Genomic DNA, 18,413 nt, shown 5'->3' with positions numbered 1-18,413 from the left:
CATTGGGTGAGAACTTAGACGTCAAGCCCACCAGGATACCTGCAATTCTGGGTCTGCTATTCTGAAATTAAGTTACTTACTGTCCATCGACACACTTAGAGATATGAAAAGAGTTTTTTCAACCATGGTACATTGTTTAGATCATGCGATTTATAAACTAGAAAAAAAGCATGGACAAAAGATGTGTTCTCTAAGCAAAGCTACCTTTTTGGTTTACGTGATTATTCTTCTCCCCTCTTAACTAATATTTTGGTTTGGGACAAGACATTCATTTTGGACTCTATATACTCTTGGCTTACCTACTTAGATCCGAATGTCAAACACTTTGATACCTACACTTTATAACAGAGCCGAGGCTGTCTACAGCTGTTAGTGATGACTGGGCCCAGACCCGTGCTGTGGTGTGTGTGGCAAGGCACCTGGTGAGCAATCACTCAACGCCCCACCTTCCCCTTCAAGGAGATGGTGTTGGTAGGTCTTTTATCGCTTCCCGGCTTCCTGTCACGCACTATGCGTCAGGGCAGGATAATTGACAGGATGTATACCAAGTTATGAGTAACAGTCTTTCCCCAGCAGTACCTAATCTTTTATTTGGTTGCTGTTGCCCTATCATTAGCATTTCTTACAAGGACAAGAGGTCTGCCTAGCGGAAGAGCTGACACATCTGTGGGGAAATAAAGTTGCAACCAAGGTAACTACTTTCATTCCATTTGCCGAAAAGTTAGGACTTAGGAGAAGCAAACAAACAAACAAACAAACAAACAAACAAAATCCAGGGAAACCAAGAAAAACAAACCCCAAGACAGTCTAAATCGTTTTTAAAGGCTAGTTATGCTCTCATATTTAAAAATACAATGTTATATAAGCCATGTATATGCAAACTATATGTGATATCTGAATCCATTCCCTCCCCTGTAAATAAAGGGGTGTATACAACCTCTGTGCTCTCTCTCCACCCAACAATTTGATATGAACCCAAGCATCATGAACATGGAAATAATTAATTTTAGAAAATGTAACTAAACACATTTAAATGTGTTTATGTAGACACATACTTGCATTTACCCTGCGAAAGCAATACAGTCAAATATTAAAGAATACATTTCCTCTCATAGGGAAATAAACTGGGAGAGTGACTTTGCCTCTGCTGGTGCACAGTGACATGAAAACCTTTCCAGCGTGGCCAGATCTGGCCAACTAGCCTACTGTTGCTTGATGCAACTCTTCCTTCCTGAACCTTCCCTATTACACTCTTCCGTTCCCCACCCTATTTCTAAACCTTCTTCAGTTTGTAACTTCATAGGGATACATTTTAGAATCTTGCAGCTCTTTTTATGGTTTTGTGACCTCTTGGGAGAAAAGCTCCTCTAAAGAGAGAGAAAGATGAAACCATACCCTGTAACTTACAAGGCCCATTATTAGGTAGAAACAAAATGATTAACTGACACCCCCCACAGACTTGCCTCCAAGAGTACCAGGGAAAGTGCAGGAGTGGAAACAACTTGCTAACCGTGCATTCAACTGGGCACGGCAAGGGAGCATTGAGGGACTAGAATAAGGACAGGGAACTTTGGATGTCACAGGCTGAAAAGCCACCGCATGGAACACATGGAACACCCTTGCCCCCCAAGTTGCGCACACGACCCAAGAAGAGGCATGAAGGCAGTCGCACCTGCGCATTGAACTCTTGAAACTTACACTTCCCACCAGCCATTTCTTTTTTTTTTTTTTGGTCCGCGGGCCTCTCACTGTTGTGGCCTCTCCCGTTGCAGAGCACAGGCTCCGGACGCGCAGGCTCAGCGGCCATGGCTCACGGGCCCAGCCGCTCCGCGGCATGTGGGATCCTCCCAGGCCGGGGCATGAACCCGTGTCCTCTGCATCGGCAGACAGACTCTCAACCACTGCGCCACTAGGGAAGCCCCCCACCAGTCATTTCTTAGACCCCTCCCCATCTCGCTCCCTATGTCCACGGTAAATAGCCCACTCAAAACCTGATCACGGTAAATACCCCACTCAAAAGCTGATTGGGGAGACAGATCTGAGCATTGCCCGCATCTCTTTGCTCGACTATCCTGCAATAAAGCCTTTTCTGTCTCTGAAAAAGGCCATTGCTTCGGTACCTGGTCTTTCCGTTGTGCAATGGGCAGTGACCCCGCTTGCTCCATTACAGAGAAAGAGTGACACAGTTATTCCCCTTCATTCCTTTTATCTTTATTACCATGGATTTCTTTCTCCTTCCCTGTTTCCCTAACCTTGCTGTCTCTTTAAAACTGTTAAAACGATTTTATTAAGTCTAAATACATGAGAAAAATGTATCTTATGGTTCACGACTTATGCAAAAATACTTAATCGTTAGCCAACTAGTGGGACTGAGACAGAGAAATATTACCCTGTATATTTTTTCTCCTCTGCCCACAAGTTTCTATCACCATTTGGGTACAACACAGGGTACTGCAAAGAGCATTAGAATGGGTCTTAGAGGACCAAATTTGGGATCCCTGTTGAGCTCCGACTAGGTCTGACTTCCTCATTTCATTTGTGCTCTATGCAAATTTAAGATATATGCAAATATACATATGTATGCACACACATACGTAGATATACACACATATTTTTATTTGATCATGTAATCACTACAAACTTCATTCTCTTTTTTTGCTTTTTTCAGTATAAATTGATAAAGACTTGTCTTGCTGAAATTTGTACACAACGGAAGTTGATTTTTTGAGGGTATCGTCATATTGTTTTTCATTTGGCTTTCAAATAATCAATATTAGGAATCAGAGGTGTATGATATGTATAAAGATGTGCTGTCTACAGGGGATGTCAGATGTATGCTAACTCTCCACTGTGTAAAGAGATCATCTCTAAATCCCTTGAGTGACTGTTTAGCTAACGTTTAGAGTCTCTTAAGCTTATATTTGATGCTAAACCAAATAGGCCCTTAGGGAAGAATTAAGAACAAGCCAGACAGTATAAAACTCTTATTTTGTTAAAGTTGAATAGTATTTGTTGCATTAGGTATAGCCAGGGTGATTACTCTGAGGGTTAGTTGAGTACTGTCTGCCCTCATAGCCTCTAAAATAAAGAGACCCAGGTACACATGTGGACTAAACGGATTAAATGCTTTTATCTTATTATTTGCCATTCAGAGGATGCCCTTTCAGAAACCAGAATGTCATTCAGATTAATAGACAAGGTCATGCCTCCACTACCACAATGAATCAAAATTGTGGGGGCAGGGGTGGGGCTGGGGTGGGGGAAGAGGTAAGGAACAAATCTTGACCTAAATGCCATGAACTTTCTTTTTGTATGCTTGAGTCTTGGATTTTATCCATAGAAACAGCAATGTTATTCAAACAATAGGAAGTAGAAAAGATTCATCACTATTTAGCAAAACTTTAAGGAAACGAAAGTCAAAAACATTCCTAAATAAACAGATTTTTTAAACACTAACTCTCCTTTGGGTTAATATTGTGATAACCTAATATATGTTCTTTCATTTCAGGAAAATTATTCATGAACATTTTTTTTGTTAAAACACAGATTTTGCCTAAATTCTAAGTTAAAGCAATGCAAATACTTCTCTGTAAGTCTAGTTGAATTTTTTTTTTTTTTTTTTGCGGTACACGGGCCTCTCACTGTTGTGGCCTTTCCCGTTGTGCAGCACAGGCTCCGGACGCGCAGGCTCAGTGGCCATGGCTCATGGGCCCAGCCGCTCCGCGGCATGTGGGATTCTCCCGGACTGGGGCACGAACCCGCGTCCCCTGCATCGGCAGGCAGACTCTCAACCACTGCGCCACCAGGGAAGCCCTTTTTTTTTTTTTAATTAGAGGTTACATGTTCAGTAATCACTTGTATTTATTGCTCTTGCCACAGTTTTTTTTCAGGGATTCTTTGGAGTTTTTTCGTATATTTATTCATGAATAAGATTATTTCTCTTTTTCCCATTTCTTCTGTTTGGACATAGCTCTGCTGGATGCTTCAGTAACTGCCAGGTCCCACCATCGCTTCCAGATACCACAGCAGGTTTGGTACCAGGGTTCTGCTCGGGACCTGCTGCCTCTCCTAGGCAGCTTGCTTTGTGCACTGGGTGCCCAGCCACACTCCCGCTGAGCTGCCAGGTGCTACGGTCTCTGCCATCCTCCTGGCACCATTGTTTCCCACTGTTCGCTTTTACCCCCCAGACACCCAAAGCTGGATATATAGGCCCTCTGTATCCGCAAGCTCTGCATCCACGGGTCGAAAATATTACCCCCAAAATGCCAGAAATTTCCCAAAAGCAAAACTTGAATTTGCCTCCTATCTCATGGCAACTATTTACGTATCATTTACATTGTATTAGGTATTATAAGGAATGGAGAGATGGTTTAAAGTATATGGGAGGATGTGTGTAGGTTATATGCACATACTACATCATTTTATATAAGGGACTTGAGCACCCATGGATGTTGGTATCCGAGGGGCATTCTGGAACCGATCCCCCCGTGGGTACGAAGGATACTGAGAGAGGACTGTACCTCAGGCTTAAGCTGGCGTACACTCTGTATAACGTAACTTCCCCGGTAAGAACAGGAAGAGAATGAGGGGAGAATTTTCCCAAACCCCTTAAGTAAACTTACTGATCGTGAACTTCTGGTATAATATATGTAGACTGTTAATTCTCATCCATTGCATGTAGCCGTTCTTTACTTCTTCAGTTCCTTTACTTCTCTGTGCTTCAGTCTCCCCATCTGTAAAGTGGGGATAATAATAGTATTCATCTCACAGGGTTTCCATGAGGCTTAAATGAGTTAATAAATGTTTCATGCTTAAGAAAGGGCTTATAGAGCGACTGCTATTTAAGTGTTGGCTGTGATTATTTTCCTAGCTTACTGTAATTCATTTTGTCATATCCTGTATTTCATTAGCTAACTGAATGGTTTTCACAGGTGACCTAAGTTTGCTTTTCCCTTTCTCTTTTTTAGTTTTGTCTCCCTACTTCCAGTGTGAGGATTTTCCTTTGAAATATCCTTCCTGCTTTTGTTTAGCGCTTTTGCTAGGATTCCTGATGTGGTTGATTTCTCATTCATTTACTGGCTAATCTCATTCAGATTTTCCATCCCTTCCTAGGCAAAAATGGAGGGGTAGGTGGTGCTTAAGAGTCAAATCAAGGAGAAGCCAGATTTGTGACAAGTGAGTCAGGATCCAGAAGAGGGGGATGTATGAATAAATTATCCCAGAGGCGGAGAGGGTGACGGGAGATGAGAGGAAGGTGCCCCTCGCTCCCCACAGCCTCCTTCCAATTCAAGGACTGTATGAGCCTCTCAAGGCTTGATGGAGAATCAAGAAATGGAAGTCCCTCCTGCCCCCACTCACCCGGTCCCCCGTCACTTCAGCCAGCTCACGGTGCCCTCAGCTGCTATCACTCACCAAACGTGACGTGCTTCTCAAGTCCCAGGCCTTTGTGCACCCATTCCTTCTCCCCAGAATGAGCACCATTTCCTTCTTGGGGAAAACCATCCTCCACCTCTCAAGACCCAGCTCACGGCGTGGTCCTAACTAGCCTCTGAGAAGCCTTCCCCTCCCCCCATCGTCCTGACAGGGGCCCTGACTGTTTGTCCCAACTCTTCCTCCTGTTGCCACCAGCACAGAACTTACTGGGGTCTTCATGATGAACCGGGCTTATTTCTCCAATTTGAAAGTGAGCCCTTGGAAGGCTGGGACTTTTTATCTACAGGCCTGCTAAAGGGCCTGGCACCCGGTAACCAAACCAAACCAATGGTGATTACATGACAGACTGAATGACAGCAGAGCGAGGAGAGAAGAGGAAAGTTGCTAAGAGGTGAGATTGTCCGAAAACTCCCTGTAAGTACAGGATAGTAAACTATGGCCAGATGGTAATAAGTAAGGGAGAACAGTGGGAACAAGAAATTGTTAGGAAGTATTCAATATCCTTCCTTCTGTGAATGAGTCACTCGACCCAGCTGTACCCTGCGAACCTTTGTCTACCTGGCTAGTTCCACTGGAGCTGCTACACCTCACCCCCAGGGCTGGGCATGATTGAGGTCAAGTTCATGGCTCCCCATTCACCCCTTCCTGACTATGCAATTGGTCACTCCCAGGAGGGTGAGGGATCCTGAGAATGGAGCATGTAAAGTGCTGTGAGCATGGAGAGCTAGGGAACCAGCTGAACTCGCCAGCCATGTGCTGCTTCTTTCCCTGTCTCTGGGCGCTGTCCTTCACGTCCTTCACAGCAGTGACTTTAGAGCCCTTCAGAACTGGGGGCCCCCAGCTCAGTGCTGTAAGCAGCCTACTTGCTTCAGCTCCAAGCTTCGGGGCCCCCCAGCCTCACCCTGGTCCGAGGTCTCAAGTTCAAGGCGGGGTCCTGTCTCAGTCAGGCCTGTGGCACCTCTGTGAAAACTACTTCTTTTAAAGTCACAGGCCGGGTGCCACAATTAGGCCTCTGCCGTCCTCTCTAAGCTGCTAGATCCCGTCTTTGGAAGTGCTGAGCACATGGGTACTATTTCTGAATCTGTGAGTTAATTGTCTTGAGTTCCAGTCCATTCTGTTGAGAAAATGGGCCCCTGCAAGTGATTGATGGGAGACACTTCTGAAAAGTGGTGCAAGAGCACACCTCCCACTTCTCAGTCCAGGGAGTGAACGTCATTGATGGCCTGCTATGTGCGGGGGACAAGGCACAGCCTCGCCTAGTCCTCAGCAGAACGGCATCTTCCCTCCCCGTGGAGGTGGCTGGTAGAAGCAAGCGGCTTCCTCCCACTCCTTCCCAAGGAGCCCAGAAGAGCAAACCCATCCAAGGAGCGACCAAACGTTTAGTTTGTTCCAAGAGGAGGATGTGTGGGACTCGGTGGAAGAAACCTGTGTTGAGTCCCCTGCCTGCACCCCGGGGCCCAGAGCAGAGCGAGGGACCTGGCGGGGGAGGAGGGCCGCCCAGCTTCCTCCCTTCCTTGGCGCTCGGTGTGCAGTCTTGCTCGCCTCTAAGTCTCGGCATCTGGATCCCTCTGACTCACCTCTTGCTCTGACTCGGAGGGTGTTTCCAGAGCATTCCATCGGCCTGAACTCAGCGGCAGCCCCGGCCTCGCCCACTGCCGGGGCGCCCAGGGCGCTGCTTCCTGAGCGGCCTGTCACCCCTTCGCCCCCTCTTTCTGCGAGGAGCCCACTTTCCTGGGAGCCGGGCAGGTCACGCCTTCCCAGAGGCCTCGACCCGTCCACACAGAGGGAGATTTTGTGCAGAGCCGCGAGACCGAGCTTTCTCTGAGCGTCCCCGGAACAGGAAGGGGAGAAATTCCGAGCTGGGCCTCAGGGCTTCTGCTCCACAGGGATCATTTGTGGAACAAGAGGACATCTTCTCGGTCGCAGGCACCCGTGTGGTGCCGAGAGGCTGCCAAGGGACCCTTCCCTTCAGCCAGGCTGGGAAGGACACCGGGAGGCAAAGCTGGCCATGCGGAAACGGGGGTGGGGGCCGCCTGGGGCTGTTTCTTCTCCATTTTCAGGAGTCGGTGTGGAAAATTCCCATTCAGACATGAAAACGGAGCCCTCGGAGGGGCCATGGAAAAATGTAGATTGGACCAAAGGACATAATGAGATCTGATTCAGATGCAACTTCCAAAGAAAGCTAAAGGTTTAGGCCTTCACTGAGTCCTGTGTAACCAGATGATGTGGTGACTTTGATGCCCTCCAGCTCCCTTCTTTTTTGAAATGGAGTTAATTGTATGTCTTGCCATCCCCCAAAAGACACAGCAGGAGCATAAGCACTTAGACGGTGGTGACATTATAGTAAAAAAAAAATCACTAGTGTTCAGTCATCGCAAAGCAGGATTTGGAGCGCCTGGGAGAGACCAGGTGCGGAGACCAGGTGGAGAAATTCCTCTCTGAGTTTTAACTACTGGGTTAGGGTTTCGGGTCTGAGCTCTGCCTGGGAAGGTGGGCAGACTCAGAAGGGAAATGAATGGTGTCCCCTGAGGGCTGACCACCTAGACAGGGTGGGTGGGTCAGCTGAGAAAGTCTTATGGATGGGGGAACTCTCGGGACAGTATTTTAACAAGTGGCAATGTTACCCCACTAATGGAAGGTGGAAATCAAGAAAAAGCCAAACAGGGTGGGAGAGAAAGATCATGTGAGACAAGGAAAGAAGAAAGAACCAATGGGTAGTGTAGAGGGACTCAGTGTCAGGAGAAAATGAATGTTAACTTTCCAAAGAGTCTCTGCTACAGTAAGCCTTTCAGCCACCTTGAGAAAGCCTTAACCTCTTGGAGAAGTGCTTCAGCTAAACGCGAAGACTGAGGATAAATACTCCAAAGGAATGATGGTAAGAAAGAGAGCAGGATAGAGGCCCTGCTTTAGTGACCGTAATTGCTAATAGTGGCAGTAGAAGATCTTAACCATTCATATATTTTAATAGCTTTAATCATAAGTTAAAAGAATAGTTGTATCTATTAACAGCTTATCACGTACCTCCTCATTTTGACCCAAAACAAGGCCCTCAGAGCACTTACAAAGCACAGAAAAGAACGACTCAGGTGCCACCCCAGGACCACGGACCACAGAGAGGGCTCCAGTCGAAACAGCCAGATTCTAATTCTAATTCTCATCAGTGTCCCTCGGATTAGAGTCGCCCAGTGAGCCAGGATGGCTTGTCCTTTGTACACGGTCCTCAGCTGCGTCTGGCTGGTGTTTAAAGACAACAGTCATGTTCAGTCCCCTTTTCGGTTGGAGTGAGCCAATTGTCCAAGGAGACAAACCCCAACCTACTGCCAGACTGTCTAAATGAAGAATCACAGTTAAAACTTGACAGGAAAAATAAATCCCTGAATTCCTAGGCTAAATGTCCAGGTACCATGCTGGGCCTGCATTAATAATAAAGTTCCTGACATCTGTGAAAGGGCGGAAACCTTCACTGCTTACAAAACAGACGCAGTCATTGTTTGTTTGTTTAAGGGGAAATAGCCTCTGGAGAACCACAAAACTGGAAAAGACATCACAGATTATCTTCTAAGGTAACCCCTGGGCTAAATTTTTCCCCAAAAGATTTTAAATGGACTGATTATAAAAAATAAACATATTTATAAGTGATTACTAATAGTGAGGTCGTGTTTGAGAGACGGAAAAAGGAAAGCTGTAGTTTTAACCAGGCTTTAAGAAACTGCAAGTATAAAGACAGAAAGTAGCTCCGGAGTTGTCCGGGCCTGGGAGGAATGGGCGCTTGAGAAGGGATGGCTAAGGTGGCAGTGTCTTTATGGAATAATAAAAATGTTCTAAAATTGATTGTGGTGATGGATGCAAAATTCTGAATTTACTAAAAGCTATTGAACCGTACACTATAGATGGGTGAATTGTATAGTATGTGAATTATATCTCAATAAAGTTTTTAAAAAGTAAAGCATTTGTATGATAATTGAGTATTTTGCTTATAGCCTGGGGATCTAGAGAACTAAAAGGTGTACAGCAGCACTTCCCGAACTTTAATGTGCGAACAAATGACATTGGGATCTTGTTAAAATGCAGCTTCAGATTCAGTAGGTCCTGGGTAGACCCTGAGATTCTACATTTCTAGCAAATTCCCAGGGATACAGACGCTGCTGGCTCATGGGTCACGTTTTGAAGGATGTCAAAGATGTAAAGGATTGTCATTTTCCCTGAAGAATTTGAACAAGAATTGGTGAGACAAGGTGCCCAGAAACTACTGATTAAAAGAGATGTGTTTGAAAGAGGGGTGTGTGTGTGCAAACTTTAAGTGCTCTACAATTTTGTGAAAATTATCCAAATTCCAGCCCTTAGAATGCTCTAAGAAAATGAACATAACTTTTTTCAAGCCCTGACTATCCCCATCCTAAGCCCATAATCCTTTCTTCGTGTCTATGAGTCTCATGGATAAAAGTCACAGGACATGGTCGTGTCATTGATCTCTGTTTTTTTCCCATATGGCTACCCTGTTCCTTACAAGGATGCTGGACAAGTGAGTGGGGGGTTCTCACCTGGGTGTAAAAGCGACTTAGCGAAACTTTCTGAGATTAGCATAGCTCTTAGTTGCTGAACAGTGCCACACATTTCTATCAATCAAAAGAGCAATGACTTGAGGACATTACTTAGGGCTCGGGGCATCCAACAGGGATTGCATTACAGCTCAGTGATTGACAGAGAGAAAACATGACTTCTGACCCTAGGATTGTGGCCTGTCACATGTTTCGTTGACTTTTTTTTTTTTTTTTTGGCCGAGCCAAAAATCCCTGCAGGATCTTAGTTCTCCAGCCAGGGGATCTTAGTTCCCCAACCAGGGATCGAACCCATGCCCCCTGCAGAGGAAGCATGGAGTCCTAATCACTGGACCTCCAGGGAATTCCCTCATTGACTTTTTTTAATGCAGACAAATTTCCTGAGGAGATCTATGGATGCAAGAGTGAGTTAAATAGGAGTTGGAAATGTTTGTACCTCTCTGGTGTTCTTAAAAAAAAAAAATCTAATTTCAGCATTCTGCAAGATCCCAGATTTTACCAAGAGCTGGATATTATCAACTCAGAAGCTTAAAAAAGGTTTTATGATCTTTATGGCGCACGCGGCAGCCTCTGCCCACTTTGGAGACTTTCAGTTCTTGTCAGGGCCCTTGTACTGTCTTAACTTCCTCCACCCTTTCTGGATGACGGGAGCTGGGGGAAAGGCATGGCACCCACAAATCCACCTGGCTACAGCCAGAAAGAGTCCGTTGCAGTCACCCCTGACTCCGGATGCAGAGAATATAGTCATTCTCAGCTAAAGCAAACACTTTCCCATCTGGGAGGCCCACTGAGCGACAAGCAGCTTTTGATGTAGACATCACTCCCCCAGAGAGCTATTTGTCTGGAGGCTTTGGTGGGGGGGAGAGGAAAGAAGCTTGTCTGCCAAGATGCCGTGCTATCATAGTTTTGCTTCCTGCAATGCGATCCTCATGGGTTTGGGTAGAAGCGGTTACCCTGGCACTTTCAAAGGAAAGTTGCTTCTGAAACCAGATTCTTCCTGCCAGAGCCCTGACATGCCTTTATTAAGGCTGATGAAATAATCTGCTGAGGCTTGAGCTCACAGACCTTTCTGGCCAGAAATGGACAGAAACCAGGCATAGGTCTGAACTCCACCAAGTGCGGCTGTCAGGGACACTGGGCTAGGTTCATGGAGCCTTTATGCCAGAAAGACTGAGAAATTATTTTGGAAAACTGAATTCCTGCTGTAAGAACATCACACTGAGAAGCAGCTCAAAGGGAAGGCACCGTTGGGCCATTGCCAAGAAATAGAACTGTGTCTTAAAACTGGTCTGAATTTCGGGAAACCCAAACAGAGCACTACATAATGGAAATTTTTCTCAACAGTATTCCTTAAAAATCACTGATAAACATTGAAATGATTTGTAAACTTATGTACACTCATGAATTCAGGTGATTCTCATTAAATTTCATCCTACATTTTACCTAAGCATTGAAGGAAAATGCTCCTCATATAGAGGAAGTCGCATGAAATTCTCTATTGCAAGTAACTAAGGTGACGCGTATCCAGGCTTTCAGCCCTGCGCCCCATCTCAGAGGCTCAGTGCTGGGGCTACTGGGACAGCCTCATTAGAAGCCCTATGTGCCACCAAGCTGGCGTCTCAATGACACTCAGACTCAGCCTTAAGGAGAAAAATCTCCCAATGCAGAGTGGAAAATAAGCAGCTTGAGAAGTGTGAAAACTCTTGCTTCCTTTTTGCCCAGGGAGCCTCAGTTCGGGGCAGAAAATGGAATTTGGTGTTTGGAGCCATCTGGCAAAGAAACCACACTGCTCTCTCTGTCCAGCTGTCCTTCCTGGAGCTGGGCGCCAGGGTGACAAGCCCGAGGTAGGGAGACACCTCAGGAGAGCGACTGTGGAGTCATAGCAGTTTCAATGTGAGTACCTGCCTGGGACATCCCCTACGTGCCCGTCCCAGGCCCCTCACCCCCCGAGGCCTCAGCACAGCGGGGCGGCAGCTTGGCAACTGGTCAGGGCTGAGCAGAGGGTCTGAGGAAAGAGAATGTCTTTCGCTGGGTACCACGGAGGGGGGCATCATCACTCTGGGAGCGCATAAAAGGTAATTCAATTGAAAATGGCGCTGATAAAACTTGTGTGCATCTGTTACTACCCACCTCATTCCTACACATTTTAGAGGGACAGATAGTGTTGGCATGACGTGCCAGAGAAATTGTAAAATGTTCCTTTGAATTTAACTTTTAAATTTGTTTTATTTATTTATTTTTGGTTGCGTTGGGTCTTTGTTGCTGCACGTGGGCTTTCTCTAGTTGCGGTGAGTGGGGGTTTCTGCACGGGCTTCTCATTGCGGTGGCTTCTCTGGCTGCGGAGCACGGGCTCTAAGCATGTGGGCTTCAGTAGTTGTGGCACGTGGGCTCAGTAGTTGTGGCACATGGGCTCTAGAGCACAGGCTCAGTAGTTGTGGTGCACGGGCTTAGTTGCTCCGCGGCATGTGGGATCTTCCCGGACCAGGGCTTGAACCCGTGTCCCCTGCATTGGCAGGCAGATTCTTTTTTTTTTTTTTTTTTTGCAGTACACGGGCCTCTCACTGTTGTGGCCTCTCCCATTGCGGAGCACAGGCTCCGGATGTGCAGGTTCAGCGGCCATGGCTCACGGGCGCAGCCGCTCCGCGGCATGTGGGATCTTCCCGGACTGGGGCACGAACCCATGTACCCTGCATCGGCAGGTGGACTCTCAACCACCGCGCCACCAGAGAAGCCCCGAATTTAACTTTTGATGTTAGTCATGGAGCTCAATGTAGTCACTATTGGAATGGAAAACCAGAAAGCAGCTTAGGTGTAAAAGACAGAGGCTTTTCGGTGCGGATGGTCCCTGTGTGAACAGGAGTGAGTCGTTCTTCAGAAATGTGGAGGCAAGACCGATGGGTTTGACCACAGAAGATGTGGTTCCAGTCTGGGTCCTGTCACTCACCAGCCATAAGGACTGTCCGGCAGGTCAGTTCCTCTCTCTGAGGTGCACTGTGTGGACTGTCCTTGGGGAAGCTGTACCTCCTTGGAGGGCTGGTGTGAGATAAGACGTGTGAAAGTGCTTTGCAACTGTACGGCCCTGGATGATGAGCGGAGCACCATTTTCCCCAAGCAGTGGTCCCAATCATCCACTGTAAGCTGTGCATCATAATCAATTCCATCAGCACATTTATTAAGCACCCACTATATACAATATAAGGGGCTGGGGTCGTTCCAGACATGGTCACTGCCCTAAAGGAGCTCATGGTCTACTTAGTGAGAAAGAATATACTCCGTCGCCACTCTTATTACAATGAGATAAAAAAACAGGCCCTGCCTCTCCATGAGTGTGCCAGGAGTGAGTCAGGAGTACCTGGTCAAGAGTGACCCAGGAGGAACTTCCCTGGTGGCGCAGTGGTTAAGAATCCTCCTTCCAATGCAGGGGACACGGGTTCAAGCCCTGGTCCGGGAAGATCTCACATGCCACGGAGCAACTGAGTCCGTGCGCCACAACTACTGAGCCTGCATGCCACAACTACTGAAGCCTGGGAACCTAGAGCCTGTGCTCCGCAGTAAGAGAAGCCACCACAATGAGAAGCCCACGCACTGCAACAAAGAGTAGCCCCTGCTCGCCACAACTAGAGCAAGCCCGTGCGCAGCAACAAAGACCCAACGCAGCCAATCCTCCTAAAATGTAGATTTCCTGTCTTGATTCCTACATACAACAGAGAAATGTTCTACGGAGGTAAAATGATATTTCAAACACCAGGACTTGAAGTCTTTTGGAACAGAGAAATCAGGTAAACAAGGAGACTATTATTATGTCATTCATAGTTTTCCAATATTTTCATTAGACACCAAACTAGAAACTTCTGTTTATACAACCCGGGGAGTTCACGAATGAAACGTTGCCCAGATAAAGGCATTCCTTTCTCGGTGCTTAGACCACAGGGTGAGTGAAAGCTGGACAAAGAACCTGGATTACATGGCCGGTTTCTGTTCACTAAACATCGGGGTGTCCACTTACAGACAGACACACTGACAGCAAACAGAGTCCTGCAGTAGCATTCCCAGGGCTTGTGACATGCTCTTAACAGAATCATTCCAGGGATATTAAGTGTCTCTCTCCGACAGCCTTTCTTTCCCTTCACGGTAACGTTAGAGGTACCACAGAGGAGAAGTTCCAGACCTTCCAGGGTTTGTGCCCTGGAAGGCGATAATCCTGACTCTTCAGCAAACTGCTCCCAGAGAGGAGCTCCCAGAGAAAGCTCCTTTGTAGGAGCACTTGTGAGCTGGGCATTGCTCAGCAACGGTTATCCTACCCAAAGGACATCAATCCCCATGTCACAGTGCCCTTGGTTTTCTTCATTTCAATGCTTTCTCCGATGGGCTGCTGTCTTCCCAGAGTTGAAACAAAGGGGGCTGCCCAACGATCAGGCAGGGCCCGGCAGCTGGCTCGGGGCTGTCAGCAGGCTGAGGGCTGCAGTCAAATGTGTGATTCATAGCTGGGAGGAGGCTGCCAGCTCCAGCTGCAGGGGTAGAGTCGGCACTGGCCGAGAAGGCCCTGTCTGCTCTGTGCCCTTGTGTGCCTTCTGCGCTGGAAGCGTGGCCCGCACACTCACCCCCCACTTCTCTCCCCCAGTCCCTGTTTCCGTGTGGAGCTGTTCCACTGGACAGAACAGCCAGCGAGCCCCTTCATTCTGTCCATAGTCAATCAGGTACTCGAAACAGCGCATGACTCATGCTGAACTCGGCCAAGACCAACAGCATCAGGCTCCTTTTGCTGAAGAGTTAACTCTAAGTTCCATAAACAATTTCCATTAGTGGAGTTCTTGTTGCTTACACGGCACTGTCTACAGTCAGGGAAAAGCCACAGAAAAGCCAAGCCGCAGAGTAGCACAGTCTTTTCCCTCCTTGAACGCTCTTTCTGGAAGATCATTGTGGAAACGTTTTCCTCTGCGACCTGGCCATGGTCAGCAGGTCGAGTTGGTGGTGCGGGCTCAAGGCAGAGCTTATCAGAGAAGTGCTGGGTTTCAAGTGCAAGAACCAGCAGTGCTACGCCAGAGAGGAGAGAGGGTCAAGGATAAAATTCATCATTAAACTCAGGGGTCTGCTGTCAATGCTGACTGCGGTTTGGGGCAAACCTCAGGATTTCTATCTGGGAGGAAAAACAGTCCATACCTCTCCATGGCAATGAAATGTGTTGTCCTAAGAACTGAGGAGCTGTAGCACTAAGGGATCTTTACAACTTTGGTGTGCAAATGATGTTTTTAATACCTGGGTTGAAGGCGATGAAACCTTGTCAATTCTCTGAATCAAGTGAGAGGTCAAGTTGCCTCCTCGCTTTAAGAAAGCTTCTGTTGACACACTGCTAAGAGAGAAAAGCAAAGTGCTCTTGTATCTCCAGTCTACTAACTTTTGTGTGAGACAAAAGAAATATATTTGCCGCTGCCCATTTGGTTCATGGCACACAGGAAGGAAAAAGAAGAAATCAGTGAGGATGGGTGGGAGCAGGGTGGAAACGATGGAGGGATGGCGACAGGAGATGGGGGGGTGATACTTCTCTGAGTATATATTTTTTGAATAGTTTGGGCTTTTATCGCCATGTTATGTTTTATATTCTCAAAATAAATAAAGCCAGTAAGACTGAGGGGTAGGGGAGAGGCGATCTCTGTCACTCCTTTAGGAAAACCAAAAATTGTTTCCATCATCATGGTGATGGGAATGGTCAGTAAAAAAAGGACATAAATAAAGGGCACAATTTTTAAAAATAAATTTATTTATTTATATTTATTTATTATTTTTGGCTGTGTTGGGTCTTCATTGCTGTGTGCAGACTTTCTCTAGTTGCGGCGAGCAGGGGCTACTCTTCATTGCAGTGAGCGGGCTTCTCTTGTTGTGGAGCACAGGCTCTGGAGCACGTGGGCTTCAGTAGATGTAGCACGTGGGCTCAGTAGTTGTGGCTCGCAGGCTCTAGAGCGCAGGCTCAGTAGTTGTGGTACACGGACTTAGTTGCTGCGCGGCATGCGGATCTTCCCAGAGCAGGGATGGAACCCGTGTCCCTGCATTGGCAGGTGGATTCTTAACCACTGCACCACCAGGGAAGTCCCAAGTCTTTCTAACTTTTAAGGGAAACTGCTATAAACTTGGAAATTGAAATCTACACAATCTAGAGTTCTATAGTTTCCACATGGCTGGAGCTCTTTGAGAACAGAATAGTGTCCATATGATCCCAGTGAGGGTCTTGACAAGAGTGATGCTGTGGACTGAATGTTCGTGTACCCCCCCCCCCAAAATTCATACATTGAAACTCAATTCCCAATGTGATGGTATTAGGTGGTGGGGCCTTTGGGTGGTGATAAGATCATGAGGTTGGGGCCTTCACGAATGGCATTAGTGGTCTTACAAAAGAGACCCCAGAGAACTCCCTCACCCTTTCTGCCACGTGATGATACAGTGAAAATATGGCCATCTATGGACTAGGGAGTGTGGTATTACCAGAACTGAATCTGCTGGACTAGGGAGTGTGGGAGTGTGGTATTAGGACTAGGGAGTGTGGTATGGACTAGGGAGTGTGGTATTACCAGAACTGAATCTGCTGGCACCTTGATCTTGGACTTACCAGCTTCTAGAACTATGAGAAATAAATTTCTGTTGTCATAAGCCACCCTTTATGGCATTTTGTTACAGCAGCCCTACTGGACTAAGACACAAGAATACCTTTTTGGGAGTTGTGGGAAGTCCTCAGGGCTGGCTCCAGGCAAGTGATAAAACAGGTGGTTTGTCTCTGAATCTTGTCTTCTCATTTCCTGCCTTCTCTTCCACCCTTAGATGAAGAGTTCAGTTGCCATGCTCAGTTCCCTTAACCTGTCTTCATGCCTGATTAGCTCTGAGAGGGCATCAAGTCAGGAGCCTGAAGAATGACCTTTAGGTCTTAAGACCATACATAAATGTTCTGGTAGTCTAGCCACATCCGGTGTTCAGGACAGTGTTCTTGTAGGAAATAGCTGTAATCACTTCTGGTAAAAGATCTGGAAAGATCTGAATCCAGCATTCAGAATATGTGCTAAGTGTACATGTTCAAGTCCTACTGGGATAGCCCAATACCAAGTTGGCTTGCTGGCATGCAGAAAAACACCAAGTAAACTTGACTTTGCTTCCGCTACTCCAGAAAGTTGGGATGGATGTATTCAAGTCCCAGGAGGAAACATGCAGATCAGAGAAGACTGAATACCCAGGATCCAGTAAGGTTCCAAACTGACCATGGAAGTTCTGGCCCATCCCCGGTTCCCCCTCAATCAATGATATTGTGTTCGGGTTAATTTGGACTCCTTTCCTTGAGACGACCTCCATTCCAGGGCACAGGTCCTCCAAAGACATCTCTTGCCTGGAGTAGGTTTCCTTGACTGTCATTAACCACATACTTAGCATTGGAAAAGAGAAGGAAAGAGTAATTTGTCGACTTTTGTCCCATAGAACTTACCCTAGATGTTTTATTCTTGTCTTTTATTTTTAGCAATGACAGCAGTTGGTTTAAGTTTTGGTTTCTAATAAATCAATTCCATTTACCTCACCCTCTATTAAATATGCCAAGCAGATTTTACGTTATAAATCTACTATTTTAATGAGATTTAATGAGCTTATCCTTAGATCTTCAAAGATTTATAGACATTCATCAGAGTGGGAAAGGGCTGCTTCCTTTATTGGCTGTATATTTAAAGAACACATTTCAGAGAAGTCATTAAAGTGACGTGTGTCTTCCCTCTTCAGAATCTTCATAACTGTTTTGTGTACATGTGTGCATCACAAAAGAGCTTTTTCCAGCCCCGAGCCTTTGAAAACCAGGACGTGTCACACAGTGGTAACTACAGCTCCCCAGAGCCCTGTCTTTTTAGATCTGAGCCATGTGTTTTGATAAATAAATCATCTCTGAAGTGCTTATCTTGCTTCTGGCAAGGATATAATAATTTAGATGCCTGCTTCGTAACGCCTACAGGAAAGAGAACGACTCCACATCTTGGCATGAGAAAGGGAAAGGCCCGTTAACCACCCAAATTACAATGTGGAAAGGATATGGGGGCGACTTGACTCAGAGTTGGAGGGAAAAAAACCTGGAGATTTAAATACCAGTAGTTGGGTCTAAAGCCAAGAAAAAAAGGAGATGAACTCACAGATAACAGAACTATGAAATAGCCGGATGTTACAGGACTGTCATCATATAAAGGTCCCTGCTTATTTCTGAACCTCAGTCCGTGGAAGAAACTTTTGTTACTGGACTTAATCCATTCGGTGTTTGAACCTTCTGTGGGGTAAAGCCATGCATCCCAGGTGTTTTTTTTATAAATTTATTTATTTATTTTTGGCTGTGTTGGGTCTTCGTTTCTGTGCGAGGGCTTTCTCTAGTTGCGGCGAGCGGGGGCCACTCTTCATCGCGGCGCGCGG

At 46.4% G+C, this 18,413-nt stretch overlaps 1 pseudogene; it reads right to left on the bottom strand.

Moving 5' to 3' along the window:
* The window catches only part of LOC132417737 (alpha-ketoglutarate-dependent dioxygenase alkB homolog 4-like), a 71,102-nt pseudogene extending 56,395 nt beyond the window's left edge, over positions 1 to 14,707 (bottom strand).
* Positions 14,708 to 18,413: the final 3,706 nt, after the last annotated feature.

Source organism: Delphinus delphis, chromosome 21 (genome assembly GCF_949987515.2).
Source record: "Delphinus delphis chromosome 21, mDelDel1.2, whole genome shotgun sequence".
Lineage (NCBI taxonomy): Eukaryota > Metazoa > Chordata > Mammalia > Artiodactyla > Delphinidae > Delphinus > Delphinus delphis.
The sequence above is the reverse complement of the archived record's forward strand: the minus strand, read 5'-3'. Positions and strand labels throughout refer to the sequence as shown.